The following is a 23285-nucleotide window of genomic DNA, read 5'->3' as shown; positions in this document are numbered from 1 at the left end:
TTAGGTTATATTAATATAATGATGTCCATTTAGAACAACAACATTTTTTAAAAACCTGCACACCGAGAGCAGAAAGAGGCTGATGTTCTAGCAGTGCATCTGAGAGAGAGCACGTTACACCAGTGGTCTGTAGTTTACACTCACTCACTGGGTGTAGGGCAAGATGTGGATGTTAACCTGTAAGCCTGGGGTCCTGGCTACCTTAGAGACTACCTCCTCATGGGATTTTTCACCTCACTGTAGGCAAGTCGAAGGGAATATCCCATACATGGTTGTGACAAATGTTATGGCTCTCCTGCAAGCTGATGTCGCTATCTGCCTGAATTTGGAGATAATACATGCTGTCTGGTGATATGTTTTACTATTGCTCTGCTCTTTGATCAGAGCTCTCTAGTTGACCTCCACTCATTAACTTACTTACACACACACACACACACACACACACACACACACACCATGGTCACATTATGGGGGTTCTAGTGACTCCCCTAGTCTGCACTTCTGTATCCAGAGTGATCAAAACAAAAATTTGCTCATGAACTGTTAAAAAGCCACTTCTGTATCTAGTATGACTAAAATGGACATATTCAAAAGAAAATATACAATTTTCATTTTTTTTTACAAAGGAGATTCATAAAGGGAATTTCTCCAGTAAACTCTGGCAATTAATTTGAAATGGTGCCTAGGACAGATAAACTTCAGAAGGCATATCTCACATTTTCCATAAATCTCTCACTGGTAATTGTAAAAACAGACCAAGATAAATTGGGCAGACACCTAATAAGTCCCATAATACTTCTGAGCGTCTCATAGTTATTCTCCTATAGAGAGATAGCTGCATATCCTCCTAATCAGCTTCAGCTTTGCATGTTCTTACATTTACCCAGGTCATAGCTATTAGTTCTTCTCATATCATTATTTGAAGTAGCTGCAATTCTTTTTTAGACTAAGATATGTACAGATCATCCCCTGCTCTCCTGTCAAATTTCCCCAGCGCTTCCAAACAACTACACATACAATTAAGAACTCCAGCTTTCTGACATGCAGAGGATCCCTCCCCATTCCAGGGAGGAAAGGTCACATTTTTTCTGTTGTGTAACCAAAAGTTATAGATTTGTTCATTCCTGAGGAACTGACATACAAATAGATTAAGCTGCCAGAACTAGCTTCCCCCTAATCATTCCACTGCCATATCTCACTGGTCCTGGCTCTCAGAGGTTACTTTATTATTTGTTTCTCCTTGCATTCTGTGACAGGGCCTGTCTCTGTGGTACTCCTCGTGGTGCAGTGTGGCACTGCTTATCCTGTCTCAGGGTCTCCAGTGGCCAATCCCCACCTCTGTCCAGTCCACTGGTGCTTCAGCCCTCCAGCTAAGACATGTATCAGTCCCACCCTTTCCACGGTATTCAAGTCCAAAAGTACAAGAAAACTAAGAACTCAAAACAGAGTCCTCCAATATGTCTTCAGAGAGACCCCACCCTTCTGCTAAGGGCCTGTCTTCAAATAGCCACTTCTTTGGTTGGTCTCCCTGCACCCGAGCATCCTATGCACCAGGAGACTAGGCCAGCCAGCAAGCTGTCTTCGAGTCTTGGCTATAACCAGGTATCTCTCGCTGAGAGAGAAGCAGAGCTCTCCTCTCCTTCCCAGTCAGTCCTGAACTGTGCTAGGCCTTCTCCTTTTAACTCCCCTCTCCACACTTGACATCTGCTGCAGCTGTAGCAGGGTGGGGCTAACTGGGGTCAAAGGCCCTCATTAACCTTCTCCTTGCCAGTGTAGGGCCTATATGCCCAATCATACACGCACAGTACACAGCACTATACAGATGCCCCCCACAAAAAAAGGCTCAGTCCCTCCCCCAAGAACTTACAGTCATGTGGTAACCTATCCAGCCAAATCACACACAATGAATAATTGCCTAGTTGTTCAAAGATAAGCGATTAATTTCCCATGACACCTAGGCCCTTGGCTGAGACACCTGATGCTTCACCTTCTAAGCCTGGAGTACACAAGGAGGAAAGAAAGTTGCATCTAATTTTCTCCAGGACAATATTTTGATTAGAAGAATTTCCTGGGTGAGAGAAATCATTTTATCATACACTCAGCAAGAATCATAGAATACCAGGGTTGGAAGGGACCTCAGGAGGTCATCTAGTCCAACCCCCTGCTCAAAGCAGGACCAATCCGCAATTTTTGCCCCAGATCCTAAATGGCCCCCTCAAGGACTGAACTCACAACCCTGGGTTTAAGTGGCCAATGCTCAAACCACTGAGCTATCCCTCCCTACAAATCTTTTGCATTTAAAATCAAATGTCCTGGTTCTCCTTTCAGTTAGAACAAATTTACAATAGTGAGACAGGGAATCACACGCCAAATTTTAAATTAAAAGGAGCATTCTTATCAGCCTCCTACATTGCAGTCACCAGAGCATAGAAAAGTGATATTTAGGCCACTGCCTTTATTGTGAGTACATTTCAGAAGCTGCCAGCCTTTCTCCATCCTCCTATAAAATCTACCAGGAGAAAAGTGCTATTTGACACTCATAGAAGAATTTTTCCCCCGTCGTCGGGCAGCGACGGGTGTAGTCAGATATTTCCTATGTATGCTGCAGTTACCATTTTTAATTTCCTAGAGGCAATGTACCCTTTTCCCTCATGCCCAAGTTGCCTGCATGGCCAGGTGATGGGTTGTTGCCATGCCACCTACCAGCCACTGATCTTTTTTGAGACCAAATATGTACTATGATTGATTATCTTTAATATGAAGATTAAACTAGCGATGCCATTTATCCACATGCCAGGCATGGACCATACAGCTTATCCATGCTCCCTTTTGTTGACATTAGCCTGACTTAGGCTGACCATATTCTCAAGAACTGCTCAGCTTCGCCTTAGCCAAGACTGGCACACAAGAAAATCACACTTTATTCACTATGCCTTGGGATCTCAGCTCTCTGAAACGGTAACTTTTTAATGTTTTCCCTAGGTTTCCTATTCTAACATTACAGAAACAACTGTATGAAAACAGGCAAGATCCGGAATCTTCCACAACCACTGGAACCTTTAGCAACCACAGTATCTATCTATCTAGGGGATTATATGACCTCATCAACGCAGCATGTGCCTGACCAAGAGTCTTGAGGTTATAGAGTCTTTCCACTGACTTCACTAGGCTTTGGATCTGAGTAGTGTACAATATTAGTGACTGTATCCTCAATACTCCAGAGGAGTAAAAAGCATTATTAAGTTTATACAATATGCACCTTTTTACCAGTATAGTTGCAGCCACACTAGGGACTTGTACTGCTTTAATTATATCTGGTTCTAAACTATATAGTTATTGTGGTACATAAACTGTGTGTAGACAAGCTCTTAAGCTGTAATGTTTTTGAGGCAGAGACTGTGTCTTCCTATTCCCAGGAACAGTGCCTGTGTCTGTGGGTGCTACCATAATACAGACAAGTAAAAATGGTCCTTTCCACTCTCTCACCCTTTTGGGAGGCTGGGAAGCTCTTGGGTGGGAGGCAAATACAGAAAGGAGACTTGGCACTAGGACCGCTCTTCCTCTGTCTCCCTTCCTTCGGCCTCCATTAGCCTCTCACAAAAGTCTCTGCTGGCACCTCTTTCTGCCCTGGCTCCCAGAATGGCTCTCTTCCACTGTAGCCAATAAAATGACTCTTGGCTCCAAAGACACGGTGGGTGAGGTAATAGCTTTGATTGGACCAACTGCTGTTGGTAAGAGAGACAATCTTTTGAGCTACATAGAGCTCTTCTTCAGATCTGGGAAACTTACTCAGTGTCACAGCTAAATATAAGTTTAACTACTTATGCTAAACAAACAATATGTTCCACCTGGTGACACTAGCTGTGGCACTTTGAGTTGGTCCAATCATTGATATTACCTCACCCGCCTTGTCTCTCTAATATCCTGGGACTGACACAGCTACAACAGTCTGGCCTCCAGACTATGGGTGGGAGGTAATGGAGCCTGGGGGAGGCTAAGCTCCACTAATGCTCCCCGCCACAGCCCCAGGGCTGGACCGCAGCAGGGTTCAGAGCTCCTCTGGCCGGCTGGGTCTCGGGGCTCCTTTGAGCTGCTCCAGGGGCCAGCAAGCCAGCCCGGGGTTTGGGGCCGCTCTGGCGGGCCAGCCAGCAAGAGCAGTCGGGGGAAGGAGTGGGAGTGGGGAGAAGGGGCGGGACCTCAGGCAGAAGAGGCAGAGCATGGGAGCTAGCCTCCCTGACGTAGGGGTGCATGCGCCACCCATGGTCCAGCCCCAAGGGCTTTGTCCTTTTTTTGTCAGAGTGGTTCACCATTTCCATTCAGATGGGTCTCTTCTCCAGCTCCTGCAGCTCTTTTTCAGGGTGGGGAGAAAGGAGGCTACAGGCCAAATTTGAAAATGCACAGATGCAACTTCACAGCCAAGAAATACAAGATTCTCCCACCCTATGGATAACAACATAGATAGCAATGGAATCCATGCATTGTCATAAAAGTGTGGGACGATGCTGTCACAGGTTCCCCCGGGTTGCCACCTGGAACTGGGGTACCACTGAGCCCTCTCACCCACCAGCATTGGCTCCCTCTCACACTGTGCTGCTGTGACAAGCTGCACAGCCCTCCAGTCTACACTTTCACCAGCATACATACAGGTAAGGACATACCCAGCTGCAGTTACATGCAGGCTCTCTGACCAGCTCCCGCATAGTGAGGCTACAGCTAAGACAACTCTCAGCTACCCAAGCTCACACCCACCTCTGGAGTATAAATCCAAAATCATACCATCTTGCGCTGCACAGGGAAGTGTACAGTGTAAGCCAGCGGTTCTCAAACTGTGGGTCAGGACCTCAAAGTGGGTCATGATCCCTTTTTATTGGGGTTGCCAGGGCTGGCTTAGACTTGCTGGGACCCGGGGCCAAATCCCAAGTCCAAGGGCTTCAGCCTGGTTGGTGGCATGGCTTCAGCCCTTGGCAGCATGGCTCAAGTTACAGCCCTGGCTTTGGCTTGGGGCTTGGTTCCCAGACCAGTCTGTGGAAAATACCAACATCCCAAGATGGAGTCAAGCGACATGTGGTATCATCACATGTCCTTGTAGAGTCATAGTAGCCGTTACTTGGATGCTATCTATAGTGTTCACAGGAAGGATCCCCAGGTGGGAGATAAGCTTCTGCTAAGACCTATTGTTTTTTCCTAATGGCCCATTGCCCTGCATGGGCCCTTCCCCACCCACTAGCTAGTCTGAAAGCATCCTATCTGGGCATTACTACATGTGAAATATGGATACATAGTCAATATTCATAACTTCAGATACAATAATGATACATACATACAAATAGGCTAATAATATTCAGCAAATCATAACTTTTCCAATGACATCTCACATGACTTATTTTGCTTACAATACAATTATGTCACAATCCTAGCATCATAATATCACTGTGAAGAATATGGGTTGCAGTGTCACAGATGCACTTCTTTGACCAAGTCTTTCCACAGTAGCCCCACACTTAAAACATAAACTGCATGCAGAGCAGAGAGAGGAGGAGAGATATACAGGCATCGTCTTGTGTAAGGTGTCCCAATATCACAGTGATGGGTATGGGATAAGAACCAAAATAGATTAGATTGCGTAAAACAGATGGACCCTTTCTGGGTACTGCTGTAATAGAAGGCCCAAGCATTCTCTTCCACACTGAAACACACTTGAAGCATTATTAGTTCCCACTAAGATTTCTGATCAGGAATCTGCAGGGTCAAATGATGCAGTGAAGGATGGCTAGTCCCCAATCCCAGCCCTTTATGCCCGCACCAAAACCTGCAGACCTTCTTCCTCAGGACACCACAGGATAGAGAGGCTTCCACAAGATTCTCATGAAGGGGAACAATACTGCAGATCTGCAGCTCCCCGTCTTCCGTGCCTTACAAGAGGAAGGCATTGGATTTCTGTCCCCTCCATTCACAGGAGTGAAGGGGACAATCCAGTCCCTAAATGCTAGAATTATAGGCAGCATCAATCCAATCCAAGAAGTTATTTATAACCCAAAACAAAATGACAAGGGGCATACATTGAAATGAAAGAAAGATTCAGAGCAGATGTCCAAAAGCTCTTTTCATGCAGAGCAATATAAATGTGCAGAACAGCCTAAAAGGCAGGACTGTGTTGTGTCTAGGGTGACCGGATGTCCCAATTTTATAGGGACAGTCCCAATTTTTGGGTCTTTTTCTTATATAGGCTCCGATTACCCCCCACTCCCTGTCCCGATTTTTCACATTTGCTGTCTGGTCACCCTAGTTGTGTCAAACCATCGGGATCACATAATGACCGGTGTGACAGCATCATGCAGGCAACGGAGTAAGGAACAAAAGAGAGGAATGAATCTTGCTTGCTAGATTAGAAGGGAGGCTATTTGGGATTGGACCTAAGTCTTATTTCTACGATCTGTACAGCACTCAGCACAGTTTCAACAAACCTACAACAGTAACAATCACTAGCACTATCAGTCCGGCATTGTAAATGTCTCTGTGAAGAGGCTGTCACTTCTGCCAGTTACACTGGTGAATCCACTACATTCAGTCGCTCCATCTGCTACATATGCTACATCCACTGGCTCTAACGTGTGCTCACATCACCCTTTGTTCGGGACCCCATTCCTCCATTGGCTGAAAATGCCACCTCTACCAATTACACCAAACATTCGTTTCGTTACAAAATGACACTATTGCACATACTTGCTATATGAGGTGGAGCAGTTCTCCTAGTTCAATACGCGCTCCTTATGCTTCCAGTGTCTACAAGGAATCCAAAACTCTCCTTACTGTTGCTGTTACTGTGAGACCAGTTCCACAATAAATGCATGTTTCCAGTGCTGGAAGAGATGCACTTTGCACTTTGCCAGCAAGAGTTTTTAAACACTGCATGCATATAATTGTATTTAATGGAATTAAAGAGGCAGATCCTCGGCTGTTGTAAATTGGAGTAGCTCCACTGACGTCAACAGAGCGCACGCCGATTTGCACCAGCTGAAGCTCTGGCCCAGAGGGTTTATCAACGGGCATCTGAACACCATCCCATAAACCCAATACAAAACATGAAAACTAAGAGACCAGTTCCTACTAATACAAAGAATAAGGAAGGGAAGGGGGTGGCAAACAGTAAAACAAGAAAGCAAGGAGGTAGCTAAAACAAGGTCGAGGATAAGTCTGCTGAAATAAATGGGACTTGCAGCACTTTCTATAGACAGCCAACAAGAGACAGTGATGAAACTTCTCTGAGACCAAGGTTCATAACTAAGGATTCTTGTCCAGTAAAATCCTGTTGTCAACCTAGCCCCACCGATGCCAGTCAGTGAGGACAGGCCTGCCCTGACTGACCAGAATTGTCTCAGGCAAGATAAAGGGTGAGAGGTGATTGCTCAAGAACATTGAGCACAGACAGACTTTATGTACAGCTCAGGTATCCAGCACAAGGATCACTGAATCTTTTGCAAGGTGTAAACATTTGGTCGTGTTGGTTGTATGGTTTTAGGGCCTATTCCAAAGCTCAGTATAGTCAACGGAGGTCTTTCAGATAAAATTAGACATAATTTACAAATGTCCATACAATAGAATTGGAATCTTTTCAGGAGATTTGGAGAAGTTCCATTAATCTTGTGTTTCTTTAATTTTCATACCACTCTGCACTTCCCCTGTTATTCAGCTAGATACAGAGAAAGCAAAATTTTTCTAAAAAGCTGTTTGCAATTTAGACAAGGGATTACTGGGAATCTCACAAAGAAACTTGTTCTTTCCCAACCAATTTCCAGACCAAAGAGGCTCAGATACCTTTATTCAAATTTGTTGGAAGATTCATCTAGTTTTGCAAATGTTCCCTTCCTCCTTCTAGTTGCGGGTTCTGTTCAAAACTAGGTAAACATGACTGTTTCAGCTGAATTTGGCAGTTATTTCAAAGCCAAAGTGAAACTCACCAGACGTGAGCAAACTCAAACTGAAAGAAATAAAGGGCTAATCCTCCTGGCAAAGCAAAACTACAGAGCTGCATCCAAACCCTTTGAGGTTCACCCATCACTAGTGATAATGCAATCCAGTTTGAAGAAAGATTCACAGGTTTGGGGGAGAAGGGATTTTAAAAATATATTACAATAAAGCAACTCTCCTCCATATACAGCTATGAATTTTTCAGATTCATATTGAATATTCATTACCCATAGGAAATGGTGTTTCCTGACTGGATAAAACCAATGGTAAGTACCAGATGTCTCAGAGAGGCCACAAGAAATCCCATAAAGGATAATTATGGTGCAAGCTATCCGTAGAGAAAGTTTCTTCCAAACCCCAGGTAGTTAATGGTTCACTTTTTCTCCAAGGCATGCAGGTTTATATCCCTTGTACATTTTTATTCTGTCTAATGTAACTGGATAGGGTCATTATTCATAGAAAACTCTAATCCTGTTTTGAATTCTTGGCCTCAATAATATCTTGTGACAGTGAGTTCCATGGGTTAAATATGAGTTTTGTAACAAAGTATTTCCTTTGTATCAGTTCTAAGTTTGTTGCTTTTCAAGTTCATTGAGTATCCCTTGCTCTAGTATTAAGAGAAAGGTTGAACAGGCGCTCTCCTGTCTTCTCTTTCTTCTCACGTGTAAATAGCAAGGTGAACAATGGGTAGCCTCTCAATTCTTCCTTGATCCCACACTCATGTTTAGAACCATCCACTACATTAATCATAATTCTCAGAATTACCATTTACTATTCCCAAATTACTGTTTCATAAATGAATATTTTACCTGAAGCAATTGTATACATATGAAAAATGAAACTGTTCTTTAGCTGATTGCATGTTACAACAGTTGTAAACATCAGTTACAAACACTTAACTGAAATACATGCTTTTGCTCACACGAAGAAGTCCCAATCCTCCAAAAAGACCCACTCAGGCAGACACTTGCACTTACATAGAGCCATCCTAAAGCCAATTGGACTCCATGTGGGTGAAAGGGTCTGCCCACATGGGTCTCTTTGCAGGATCAGGGACAAGGTCCAAGTAAGCATCTTGCTTTTCGTGGCAGGGGATAGTTGGGTAGGAAAATGTGGCCAAAATTGGCAACATCAGACAATTATCAAGCATGAGAAGGCTGGAGAGGATACATCTGTCTCAAGGCTTCTGCTTACTTTTAAAGTAGAGGGTTTCCTTTGATCTCCAGCTGGTGTTTTCCATAGTTCCTAGTAATTAATTAATAGATCTTTCCTGCTTATATCCCCATCAGTGGATTATCCCACTGATGCAGCTAAGGTATGTTTCTCAAACTCTCCTGCCATTCCTACTCTGTGCAGATCCTTCTTTTCTTGGAATAACAATTATTAAACTACTTCAGTGCCTTTTGCGGTTAATGATTGCCCTTATTTACCCTGATCCACCTTCTTGCTGAAGTTTGAACCTTAAACAGGGAATTCAGCATCTACACTTTCGTTCTCTAGTACAAATAGGGCTGTGAATGCCTTGTTACTGAATTACTGAAAATAGCAATTTAAGTTGCTTTCACATTTGTTGATCATTTATCAAGGTTTTTTTTAAAAAAATCTGATATCTAATAGAAAGTTATCATTTTGACCTGGATTTCATATAATTGATTTGGGCATCTTTCCTCCTTTATTTATTTTATTTATTTTTACCAGTTAGCAGTTTGCAGAGTGGAGGATTCCCATGGAAATTTTATATCAGCACTGACATCTATCTTATTATTGCTGAAGCAGGGGAATAATATTCATATTGCTATAAATTGTGCAATATTTTTGAATAAGTTATTCAGCTACTATTTATTGCATTATTTTCACAGCTTAAAGTGTTCCACGAGTAGCTTATGAATTTTGTTCCCAAATTATTTCATGATTTTTTCTAATAAAATATTTCATTTTTTTCACTGCAGCTCCAACTCACATAGAAAGAGTCTTATCCTGCCATAAGTGTCACCTGTATAACATTACTGACTCCACTGGGACTGCACAGGTATAACAGAGGGCACCGTATTATCCAGTATATCACAATAATATTGTTAAGTATTAAGGAAAAATAGCTATTTTTCAAAACTATGCCTGAGGCCTTGTCCACACACAGGGCTATTTTATTTATACTGGTATAGTTAAAGTGGTATGACCCCGCACTTCCCCAAGTGATGTGGACTAAGCTAAACCAGTATAAGCCACCTTTGTACCAATATAGCTATGTGTACACTAGGGATTGTGTGTTATTTCATTAAAATGAAAAAAACAGTTATATTAGTGCACATTTACAGTTCAAAGTACAGTTAACAATTTGAACAGAACAGAAGGTGGTACATTTGCTATTCTTCAACCTTTGAAGAAAATCCTATGTAATCAGACATTTTAAAAGCTGCTAATGGGGAAGATACACTTGGATACATTTTTGAGGATCTGGAGATGACTGGGAGTCTTGCTGTCAGCGGGATTTAAGGACAACGTGAATATGCTTTTCTCTTCGTTTGTTCATTTTGTTAATTGCACCCTTGTCGAGTGCTAACATGGGGCTTCACTCTGTAGAAATTTTATGGCAAGAGAAATAGATGCTCATGCACACCATACCCTCTTTAGAAGAATTTCAGCCAGGTGGCTGCATGTTGTTATTATTACTAAAGGAGGGCACAACTCCAGTAACCTTTTCTAGAACATAACCCTCCCCTCCTACTAGCTATAGAAAACTTGTAGCACTGACTTCCCTGGGACTCTAGGTGGGCAAAAGGGTCTGGCCACATGGATCAGACTGTTAGCACATCAAACAAATAGGTGACTACTTCACTTTTTCATTTATGCTGAAATAACTCATTTCTGCTAATGTAGAATCATAGAAATGTAGGACTGAAAGGGACCTCAATAGCACCGCGGCAGGACTAATTTTTATATAGACCATCCCTGGCAGGTGTTTGTCTAAACTCTTCTTAAAAACCTCCAATGATGGGGATTCCACAACCCCCTTAAGTAATTTGTTCCATTCTTAGCTACCCTTACAGTTAGGAAGTTTTTCCTAATGTCTAACCTAAATCTCCCTAAAATCTCTGCAATTTAAATGTATTACTTCTTGTTCTGTCCTCAGTTGTTAAAGAGAACAATTTTTCTCCCTCCTCCTTGTAACAACCGTTTATGTACTTGAAAACTGTTATGTCCCCTCTCGATCTTCTCTTCTCCAGACTAAACAAACCCAATTTTTTCAATCTTCCCTCATAGGTCATGTTTTCTAGACCTTTAATCATTTTTGTTGCTCTCCTCTAGACTTTCTCCAACTTATCCACATCTTTCCTGAAGCGTGGTTGCCCAGAACTGGACATAGTACTCCTGTTGAGGCCTTATCAGTGCTGAAGAGAATGGAAGAATTACTTCTGGTGTCTTGCCTACAACACTCCTGCTAATACGTCCCAGAATGATGTTTGCTTTTTCTGCAACAGTATTACACTGATGACTCATTTTTAGTTTGTGATATACTGTAACCCCCAGATCCTTTTCTGCAATACTCCTTCCTAAGGAGTCATTTCCCATTTTTTATTTGTACAATTAATTTTTCCTTTCTAACTGTAGTACTTCACATTTGTCCTTATTGAATTTCATCCTATTTACATTTTCTCCAGTTTATCAAGATAATTTTGAATTCTAATCCTGTCATCCAAAGTTCTTGCAACCTCTCCAAGCTTGGTATGGTCCAAAAATCTTATGGTGTATTCTTTATGTTATTATCCAAATAATAATAATAGAACCGGACCCAGGACAGATCTCTGCAGGACCCCCGTGGTATGCCCTTCCAACTTGACTGTTAACCACTGTTAACTACTCTCTGTGTATGGTTTTCCAAACACTTGTGCCCTCATGTTATACAGTAGAACCTCAGACTTATGGACACCAGAGTTACAAACTGACAAGTCAACTACACACTTCATTTGGAACCAGAAGTATGCAATCATGCAGCAGCAGAGACCAAAAACATAAAAGTAATACTGTGTTAAATGTAAACTACTAAAAAAAATAAAGGGAAAGCAGCATTTTTCTTCTTCACAGTAAAGTTTCAAAGCTGTATTAAGTCAATGTTCAGTTGTAAACTTTTGAAAGAACAACCATAACATTTTGTTTAGAATTACGAACATTTCAGAGTTATAAACAACCTCCATTCTCGAGGTGTTCATAACTCTAAGGTTCTACTGTAGTAAGTTTATCTAGGCTATATTCCCCTAGTTTGCTTTTGAGAAGGTCATGTGAGATAGTATCAAAAGCCTTACTGAAATCAAGATATATCACATCTACTGCTATCCCCTATCCACAAGACTTTCGTTACCCTGTCACATAAGGCTATTAGGTTGGTTTGACATGATTTGTTCCTGACAAATCAATGTTAACTGTTACTTGTCACCTTATTATCTTCTAGGTCCTTAAAATTCATTATTTGATTATTTAATCCATTATTTCTCTGGGTACCTGTAGTGAGGCGGTGTGGCTCCCTATCGCCCTGGAGAGGGACGAGGCCATCCGGGTGCCAGAGTGGGCGGAGCGAAGGAACTCTGAGCCCACCCCTCAGAGGGTCAGGAGGTGACCCAGAAGTATAAAAGCTCTCCCTCAGAACTCACTGGGGACCCAGCCGCCGGGGAGGCCAGACACCTCCAGCCTGGCCCGCAACTGGGAAGCCCCCAAGGCCCAAGGTGCACGCCAGGACTCGCCCCACTTGCCTCAAGGCCGCTACCTGGAGGAGTTGCCGGTCCTGCCCTGTGGCCGCTACCTGGAGGAGTTGCTGGGCCTGCCACTTGCCTGCTACCCTGAGGAACCCATGGTGCTGGATGCCCCGGAGGACACTGCCTGGACCCTGGTACCCCAAGATGGGGAATCAGGAAGTAGCCCAGGGGCAGCCGACCGTAGTTTGGCTGAGGCACTGCCAGAGCCTATGACAGTGTGTTGCGGCCAGGAGCCCCACTGACACAGCAGCGGGTCTTCTGCCACTGCTAAGGCCCCGGGCTGGGACGCAGTGGAATGGGAGGGCCTGCGTACCCCCTGCCACCCAACTCGTGGGTGGCAGTCTCCCCCTCTTCCAGGTCCGTTAGAGCAGTAGTTTCCAAACTGGGGTGCACACACTGCAGGGGGTGCGCGAGATGATTCCTGGGGGTGCACGGCAACAGGATCACCGCCGGATGGCACTCCGCCATTTTTGTTCTTCGGCGGCAGCTCTGCACATCTATGGCTGGTGTTCCCCTCCAGCGGCACGCCTGCGGCAGGTCTTCCGGTCTTCTTCCGTCAGCGGCACGCCTGCGGCAGGTCTTCCGGTCTTCTTCCGTCAGCGGCACGCCTGCGGCAGGTCTTCCGGTCTTCTTCCGTCAGCAGCACGCCTGCGGCAGGTCTTCCGGTCTTCACCCTGTGGGTGCGCTAGCCAAAAAAGTTTGGAGACCACTGCTTTAGAGGCCTGGGCCTGCTAACATTGGAGTGTTTCCTCAGCCCCTGCCTGAGGGCCGGAGCTACCGACTTGGTTGCCCCACCCTGACCCAGGGCCTGGGCCTATTTCTATATACTGTTTGCTACTGCTCAGCCCCTGCCGGAGGGCCTGAGCACCTGACTTATCGTTGCCCCGCCCTGACCTCGGTCCCATGCTTACGGTGCTTGTTTCAGTTGCCGCAAGGGCCGCCGAGGGAGACTCCCGCGGCCAGACTAATTTCCCCAAACATTATCTGTGTGTTGTGAGCCAGTGTGGCTCCCCACCGCCCTGGAGAGGCGCTTTACAGTACCAAAGTTAAGATGATTGGTCTATAATTCCCTGGGTGGTCTTTATTCCCCTTTTTGTGAATAGGTTCTATATTTGCCCTTTTCCAGTCCTCTGGGATCCCTCCCATCCTCCACATACATACATACTTCCTCCATACATCTACAGATGTACCAGCGATATCTGGAAACACTGGACTGAATTCTAGTGTCCTTCCCCAAAATAAATTGAGCAAATGATATCTGGTATAGTCATCAAGCTGAGAAGACATTTAATGACACTGTGATGTGACTAAATTGACCCAATGCCCCATCCTGCTTCCCGCTTGGCGCAGCTCCGGTCCCCCTGTGCAGTGGCCCCAGCTGAGGCTGCAGCCGCACTGCCTGCCCTCCCAGCACTCCGGGGCTGGAAGCACTAGTCTGGGACGGGAGGCGGCGGCCGCACTGGGGGAGGCTCTGGACTCTGGCAGGGGGGTGGGGCCTTGGGCAGAAGGGGCGGGGCTGGGTCTAGCCTCCCCCAGCTGGCAGTTCACACACACTGCCCCTGCCCGCCATGCAGACTTAAATTATACCTGGAAGCCCATGACCCCTATGAACCTTTCACACTCAGGGAATAGCTGGAACACAGGATGCCCTGGCCATGTCTCCCCAACCTGACACAGCCAATGGGGATCCTGCAGGGAGGCACCTGTCAGGTACGCCTGCTGCACAGCAGGTATTCCCCCAGGGAGCTTTTCTGAGCCTTGACTGGCAAGAGGTGGCCTCAGCCCAGAGGTGAATTCCTGCCCCCATTCTGTAGCCAGTGGTTGTTTTGTTGTTGTTAAACATGTGATCTGGAGAAGGGGATTAGTGAGGGAAGGCTAGGTCCAAGCTTCATTCTGAAGACACAGACTCCTGACCATTCCACTCACTGGTATCATTTGAACATTGCGCTAGCAGAGAGACCTACTGAAATCATGTGGTGGGTGTTTGAAGCTCAGTGGGACAGTGTAGGCCGCAGCATCCTTTCACATGCAAAACTTGCCCTTCTCTTCAGAAAAACAGTCAGCTCAAGGAATAGCAACGCAAAGCAAAGCTAACCAAAGCTGGCAACCACTCTCCGAATGCAAAGGGGTAGGAGCACAGAGGGAGGAATTAGCCCTTTGAGGAAAGCATCTATCAACAAAACAAAAATCCTTCTGCTGCTTGTGAGGCACTCCTGCTATCAGTACAAGTATCACCTACTGTAAGTGAGAAATGCAAACAGGTATTTCTCCTACTGGGCTGAATGCCATCAGTTCATTCATTTTCCTAGCGGTTTAAGATTACATCATTTGAGAACTTTGACACTATGTTATTACAAAGAAATGGAAGTTTGAAATGGGAATCCAGTTTGTGAGGGGGGGTGTTTATGTATTAAGAAGCTAGTTATGCCTATCTTCTTAGAAGCTTGCACTTAGGAAAACTGTATTCTGTGGTACAATAGGTTAAAGTACCACTGGACCAAACCCTGAATTCCTTATTCAGTTTCCTCTTGGTCCTCCTCCGACAAAACTCTTGTTATCTTCAATGAGAGTTTGCATGAGTAACTACTGGGTAAAAACTGACTAAAGACTTCAGGGTTTGGCTCAATAGTAATAATTTGTACCGTTAATCTTTCACCTCTAGAGACTTGGGCTTCTAATATAAAAGTCACAATGAATTGGATATCAACTGGATTCCTAAAATAACAGTACCATCATCTGTCCACAAGGCTCTGGGCTATGCTGGGGCAGAGCTCTCTCAGTCTCTCCTGTTGAAGCTGTTCCACTTTGTATAAATAATTAAATATTGATTGGAACAGGAACTTGTGTTTCCCACATCCCAGGTGAGCGTCTTAAACAGTAGGCTATATAGTCACTCTCACTCTTTCATTGGCCCAATAAATATGTAATGGTTAGTGCACCCTCTTGGGAGGTGGGAGACATGGGTTCAAATCCCTGCTCCAAATCAGATAGTGGGGAGATTTAAACCTGGGTATCCCACATCCTGGGTGAGTGTTCCAACCATGAGGCCAAAACATTAAAAGTGGGGTACTACCATCACCACACTTTTTTGCAAACACCAGAAGTGGGTGTGCAGCTGTGAATCCCAAGTAGAGCTAGGCCTCCCCCGACCCAAACTTAGATGCCTGAAACCCTGTCCTCAGCATTTCCCGTTGGCTAACTTAGGCAGCTTCCCTGTTCAGATTGCTGGCTTCTGTGGATTACATTTTTAGGCACCTAACTCTCCCCATGGATTGTGTAGGGAGCCTGGGCGCCTAACTTGAAGCTATGGATTCCATTGTGTGGTAGGATGCCTAAAGTTAGGCACTGGAAAAAATGATCCCTTTATCCCCTCTGTCGACCTAGCCTTTAGTACTATTTGGGCAGTAAATAAATAAGTAATAAAAATACAGTATAAAACATCAGACTCTGGAGCATCAAGAATGACAAAAGTATACTTACGTAATTTACCATTATGATCCAGTTTTTAAGACTTAGTAAACACCAAAATCCTCTGCAAAAAATAACTTTTATGTAGCTGCTCTTTGAAACTTTTGGAAACGCTTTACTAGGGAGAGCAATTACAAACTGAAGGTCACATCACAAAATCCTGGCCCTTTAACTAAACTAATTGACTTAGTGTTTTGACAACACATTTACTTTTTCTCCCTTTTTATTACATTTTCTATTTTAGTACTGTAACATTGACCTAACATCTAAAAAACCAAGTTCCCTTTTTTCCCCCCCTCACCGAATATTTGTTAGTCTTTCTCTACCAGGTTAATTACTGGCTGGAACAGCAGCATGGCCAAGAATGCTTACTGCTTTAGGCACCTACTAATTGGGTTGTTATTAGAGAGAGAAATGGAGAAAATTATTGCTTTTATAAGCCAAAGAGTGTAAAGGAAAAGAAAAGGATATAAATATAGAACAGTTATGCTAGGGAAATTATGGATCTTAAAGCTCTATTTTTCTAAAAGATCTCTTGGGACTTCTTGCATGTACTGAAAATAAAATAGACCAGAAATGTAATAGATTTTATTTTATTTTTATACCATTTGGGAAAAAAAATGTCCTAAGCCAAAAATCAGAAAGATTTATGATTTCTGCCCCAATCTTGCAACTGCCCCCACATGGCCAGACCCCATGGACAGCCATTTGCAGGAACAGGGCCTAAGTTTGTGTTGAAAATTAAACTTTATGTACAGACACACACACTTTACAGGTGGTGTTTCAAATTTATTATTTCTATACACAGGCTCCTGTGGATGTTTTGATTTCGTTAAGGAACAGCTGTGGGAAAGCCTTCATGCAGTTTACATTATTATTGCTATAACAGCATGATGCTGTAGTCTTAGGCCCCAGATCCAATCTTGAAACTTCTTGTATCTAGGCAGGCTGCCGTATCTGCATCCAGGGGCAGCGAGTTTTGACGGCAAGTGGTGCCTGTGCTCCACCAATATGAGAGCACGGGGGCCTGGCTCCACCAAAGTTCGGGACACAGTGTCTCCCCCAGCCCCGCATGCCTCCCCCAGAGCGTCTCCCCGGCCATGCCTGATGCCCCCGGGTGATTTAAAAGGGCCTAGGACCCCACTGCCACCACGGGCAGCGCAGTGGGGCTAAGGCAGCTTCCTGCCTGCCCGTTCCGTTTCCGGAAGCAGCCGGCATGTCCCTGCAGCCCCTGGGGGAGGGGGTGTCTCTGAGCGCTGCCACTGCCCCGAGCGCCGACTCTGCAAACCACGCCCAATGGGAGCTGCGGTGGCAGTGCCTGCGGGCAGCCGTGCGCAGAGACACTTCTGGCCCCCTGGCATAGGAAGTGCTGCAAGAGGTGGGTCTGGGTCATTTTTGGGAGCCACCCGAGGTAAGCACTGCACCCCAATCCCCTGCCCAAGCCCAGAGCCCATATCCCACACCCAAACTCCCTCCCGGAGCCTGTCCCCCTCACCCAAACTCCCTCCCAGAGCCCACCCCCTGCACCCCGTCCCAGACCCCAATCCCATGACCCAGCCCAGAGCCCACACACAAACTCCCTCCCAGAGCTCACATCCCGTACCCCACCTGCACCCCAACTCCATGACCCAGCCCAGAGTCCACACCCCACACCCAAACTCCCTCCCAGAGCCTCAGGCAGGTGTTGGGGTGCAAGGCAGGACTTGGACCCACTCTGGGCACCACCAAAAATTATACAAACCTGCCGCCCCTGTCTGCATGGGGTCCCATTGACTACAACAGGCTCAGAGAGTGCAGCAGTCTACAACAATTTGTTGCAAGTGAGGATCAGGGGCTTTGCTTGTAAGTTCTTTGGAGCAGGGTCTATCTTTTTGTTATGTTTGTGTACAGCACCGAGCACAATAAGGGCCCCAGGCCACATGCCAGTACAAACAATAACAACATGAAATACTCCATGTGAAGAATGTTCGAGTCTGCTACATGTTTATAGTAGCAATCTTCTCACTATGTGGTAGCTGTGCAAATATAGTGATGGTGAGATACAAATTGGTGCATTCTGTAAAACTGCCATAAAATTGTGGATAGGTCAACTGGTTCATATAACGAGAACCAAACTAAAACTTTATCCAGCAGTGGAAAGGCCCTGAACTCTCAAGGTTCAGAAGAGTTCAGTTAGCTGCATCCATACCACTTTGCACACTGATTCCCAGCCACTCCCAAAAGCTAAGTGGAGTTGACTCAGGTGGTGTCTGGAGGGAGGACGTAGGTGTTGCAGAAAGTGGTGCTAGCAATTCAATAAGTGGCACTTTTCCCTTTGCGTCTGTATTGAACCAGTGTTGCAGTGTAGTGCTCTGAAGCACTATGCTCCTGGAGACGCTGTCCTGTGACTGAGGCACAGGGTCGGGACTAAGAAGATCTGGGTTCAGTACCTTGGGCAAGCCACTTACAGCCAGATTTTCAGAAGTGGCCACTGCCTTGAGTTTTGTGCATCCAGCCTTACTGAGTATCCACAGCTCCCATAGTAATAACATAAAGTGCATGGAATCTGTGAGAGCTGTAGGGTACTCAGCACCTCTGAACCTCAGGCTCAAGGCACCCCAGAAACAACTTACCTATTTTTGATTATGTCGGCTTTCATCTTTCTGGGACTCACTATCCCCTCCTGCAAAGCGGTATTATCCTCACAACACTCCAGTGGTAGAGGTTATATTAATCAGTGCACACAAGGTGCTGAGCTCCTATGTCAATGGGTAGCATAGAACATGGAGAAATAATAAAAATAAATAATTGATCAAAGCGGTTGTCTTCAGCCACCTCAGGCTGGATGCTCTTGTGGAGTACTGTATTCACCAGAGATGAAATTCACATATACAAACGCACTATACACCCCATACACAGGAGTTTGTGGCCACTGGATCTGTGTAATCATAGGCACAGTGACAATGCCACTGGCCCTCCCCAGACTTCCCAAACCCTCTCCTCCTCCCCTGGATGACCTATCTGGGAGCCCAACATGGCTGTCTGCAGGGGGTGCCTGCTCATCCATCTGCCCCGACCTGTGTGCAGCAGACCTGAGCAGTTTTGCTGTCTTGAGGGCCGTCCAGGGCCCCTTCTATGAGGTGTGAATTTCAGCTCGAGTAAATTATTTCTAGAGGAATTACATAGAGTGAGAGTGAAAATACTGCACTCTGCATGATAGAAACTTCACAGGAACCCCTGGAGTCTTTAAATTAAAGCATTGCACTAAACTGCTTTTTGCTGCATCTCTCTCCCAGCTCTCCCATTCACCACTCTGGAAAAAGAAAATGCAGGACAGCTTTCCACAGGTTTACACAAGGAAGATTCTACTCTAATTAACAGTAATCTTGAACAGATTGCATTCTCCTTCAAGATTCAAAGCCTAGCAGGAGGCTGGGGCTGGGCAGAAAAGGAGATTATTAAAACTTTAATTGCATGAGTCTTTGACCCTTCCTAAATTCTTTACAATTTTCTCACAGCTCTAACCCAACCATCTGTATTTTAAAACCATGCCAGGAACATGAACTTTTTGTTTACACTTCAATATCTTTCAAAGAACAGCCTCTTCAAAAAATGATAGGAAACACCAAGAGGCGAAAATGAAAAATTCTTCCCAGGTAATTTTTCTTCCTTATACAAGTTAAATCTTTCCCAAAGGCACAGACAATGCTAGAGACATCGTCTTACAGAATAACAGAGTGATGGCCAGAATCTCCTCCCACTCACATTATCACAGAGCTGGAAAAAAGAAAAGGCATCAAAATTGCTGTTAAGTTTGTGAAAAAAATCTTGGTCTATTGTGAAAGGCAAGCGAGAATGGCAGCTACCGCAGCCCAATAATAATGCTCCAATATTTTACAGAACATAAGAAGGAAAGCTCTTTCTTTGCCATAGGAAGAATTAACATTGGGGTCCCGTGCTATTCGGGCCGGCAGTCAAGCTCAAGTAGTTCCAATGTATCTACATTTTAAAATCAGGGGTTGTTCAAATGTATAACTTACAATATATTTTCAATGCCCAAAGAAAGATTCAAGGGTCCAGATCCACAGCTGCTATAAATCAAAGTAGCTCCGTTCAATCCAGTTTACCCTCTCTGAGGATCTAGCTGCCAGTGTTTACAGGGACAATGCAGTTCAGGCAGATTTTAGGTAAGAACATAGCAGACAATAGAAATCAAACATGGGAAAACACCTGTTTGATCTACTGAAGGAAAGCGTAACTGGGGAGCTTGAAATCCCGCAGCTTGCTATATGAAGTAAAGCGTTATTTTCTTCTGTTCCTTTTTCCTTCCCTCCACCCCAGTTTCATTTTTCACTGAGAACATGCACTATGTTCCAACATTGTTCATCTTGCACTCCCTTCCCCCTTCCAATTAGCTCTTTTTCCCCTTGTTTGTTTTTTTGTTTGTTTGCTTGTTTCAAATTCAAACATATCTGCACCAGCAGCTGCTTGCACTATGGTGAAAGAAACCAACATGGAAGACAGTTTGTTTGTAGAATAAGCCCCTCCCACAATATGCAAAATGAGGCTGGAGGAGCAGAGATGAACATTCTATTTTCATACAGCTATATTAGTGTGACCAGATAGCAAGTGTGAAAAATCAGAACGGGGGTGGGGGGTAATTGGCACCTATATAAGACAAAGCCCCAAATATCGGGACTGTCCCTATTAAATCAGGACATCTGCTCACCCTAAGCTGTATAGACATAGCCATCCGCTTAATAGCAGATAGTTTGGACTAGGGTTTGAAGAAGAGGATATCTAGGGCTGCTCACAGCTATTTTTTTCTTGCTTATACTTTGCATTAAACTACAAAAGTGTATATTTAATCTTGATGTTTCCTGTTTTCCACTTCTCATAACATGGCACAGTGTGACAGACAGGCCTTGTCTACACACAGAAGTTGTACTGGTTTAACTTAAATTGGTAAATTTACAGACACAAGCTAAACCAACACTTGCCAAGTTTAGATCAACTTAAGAGTGTCCACATAAAAAGTTGTACTAGTTTAACTAAATCACTTTGGAATTACACTATTAGCTAAAATGATGCAGTTTTTATGTAGACCAGCCCTTACAGAGAGCAATATTTCTTATATGTTTAAACATTTATTCTTTAAATTCTCCTCTAACAGTGTGGGGCTGATGTGTGGATTCAGTCACACTCTCCCACTGAGCTACTGTACCTCTCAGCTCACATTCTTGTTGACCAGTTTGAAATTTTCTCTTACAGCAGAAATTTGTCAGAGGCTAAACCCAAAAATGCAGCAGAATACAAGACATCGTCCCCTCTCACATTCAGGTAATGTCCTGGATTAGTAGAGATAGAGATACAGATTCCTTTCTGATTGCCATGGCACCTGCATCAAGCATACCAATTACTACACCCTTTACTTTTTGTTTGTTTTTTAGTTCATAAGGGCTGTAAACAACCCTAGCCTCATATTCATGGTAAGAAAAGATTCCTTTGCAGACCATTTACCCTGCAATGATACTATAACACTATCCAGATAAGCTGATATATGTGTAAACACTAACAGCTGGATTTGTTAAGACTAATCAATAAAAAGGATCCCAAGGAGTGAAAATGGACACGACTGGGTTTGCCATAGAACTATGTTAGGATCCTGTCTAAATGCTTTTAATGCCTCCAGATTAATTAGTGGTAATTTAATCTGATCCTCACCTTCCTAGTGATCAAGCTTCTGTTAATTATCTCTACAATTCAAAAAAATAAAGAAATAAAATGGAATCCTTTCACACTGTTTTCCAGACACTGGTGGGTAAAATCTAAGTCTCAATTATCATGTGAAAAAAACACATCTGCCGTATGCAGCTCCAGATCAATCTAGCACACTCGGGCTAATAAATGCATTTGGTTAAGGACACGGGGGTGGGGGGGAAGGCCACATGTGTAAATTTACTATGTCATTCCTGGTATAGCTAGCCTTTTATTAATGAAGTCTATGTGGACCAGCAAATGTTAATTGCAGTAGATTACTACGGGGTCTGTCAAAAAAGTCAGAATTCTACATCAAGGTAATAATGGCATGGCTGGTAGAGCTCACAGTTCTTTTATGTTTGTAGGTTTTAGATCAATGGCAGTGAAACCTTTAAAGCTCAGATCCCTAAAGGCCAGTGAGATCACTAGGGTGCTAGCTTTAATGGGAACTCTATTACTGACTTTCCCAACTCCACTTCCAATTCTGCCCACTCACCCTCCTCCACCTCCCTCCTACCAGCACTGTGTTTCACTGGCCCCAGTGTCCAACCAACAGGGCCTTGTTCTGTAAATCTAAAAGTAATTCTAAGATGAAACATCAGGTATCTCTCTCAGACCCTGCCATGCTGCAGGTGGAACTATACAAGTTACATACATATTTAAATACCAGCTGACAACAAAAGCCACACCTAACAATGAAGAGTATGGAACAGTTTGAGAGGAAGCCTGGCCCTGTATTTAGGGCACTAGCCTAGGACTTAGAAGAGTTGGGTTAGGGCCATCCCTACCCATATGCAAAGTACGCAGCTGCATAGGGCACCAAATTTCCTGGTGCCCTGCGCAGCTGCGTGCTGCTCCAGCCCCTGCCCCGCCTCTTCCCCATGGTACCCGCCCCAGCTCTGCCCCCATTCCCCATAGGACTGCTGCATGGCCTGGCCTGCACTCACCGGCGGCAGGAAATGCAGCGACCTGGCCCCAGTCGCACTGCCGATGAGTGCTGGGGGGTGGTTCCCCCCTGTCTCCCAAGCCAGCCCTGCCCCCCGGAGGCCTGGGGCCCCACACACACATACACACACCCTTGGGGGGGCTGTGTAGGGCCCCAGAATAGCTAGGGACAGCCCTGGCTGGGTTCAATTCCAGCCTCTAATACAGGCTTCTGGTATGATCAAGTCATTTACTGCCTCTATTGTTCAGGTATCCAAAGGGGACAGCAGTGCTAACTCACAGCAGTGTTAGAGGGTAAATACATTAAAAACTGTAAGGTGCTCTGTTGAGCCATGTGAGTACTGAAGACAGATAGTTTCCCTATCTGGTGTGCAGGATGAATTTTTTAACAGCCATATTGTAGACTATAAGAACTCC

The 23285-nt window shown here is 44.6% G+C and overlaps 2 long non-coding RNA genes across 2 annotated transcripts in view; one reads left to right on the top strand and one right to left on the bottom strand.

The window, feature by feature from the left end:
• The window catches only part of LOC141981771 (uncharacterized), a 64370-nt gene extending 57540 nt beyond the window's left edge, over window positions 1–6830 (bottom strand). Inside the window, exon 1 of the long non-coding RNA XR_012637908.1 lies at window positions 6724–6830. This is a non-coding gene — a long non-coding RNA (uncharacterized LOC141981771). The remainder of the gene's footprint in view (window positions 1–6723) is intronic.
• Window positions 1–11488, top strand: part of LOC141981772 (uncharacterized) — a 47216-nt gene extending 35728 nt beyond the window's left edge. Inside the window, exons 2-3 of the long non-coding RNA XR_012637909.1 lie at window positions 9918–9997; window positions 11275–11488. This is a non-coding gene — a long non-coding RNA (uncharacterized LOC141981772). The remainder of the gene's footprint in view (window positions 1–9917; window positions 9998–11274) is intronic.
• The last annotated feature ends 11797 nt before the right edge of the window (window positions 11489–23285 follow it).

Source organism: Natator depressus, chromosome 2, assembly GCF_965152275.1.
Source record: "Natator depressus isolate rNatDep1 chromosome 2, rNatDep2.hap1, whole genome shotgun sequence".
Taxonomy (NCBI): Eukaryota; Metazoa; Chordata; order Testudines; family Cheloniidae; genus Natator; species Natator depressus.
The sequence above is the reverse complement of the archived record's forward strand: the minus strand, read 5'-3'. Positions and strand labels throughout refer to the sequence as shown.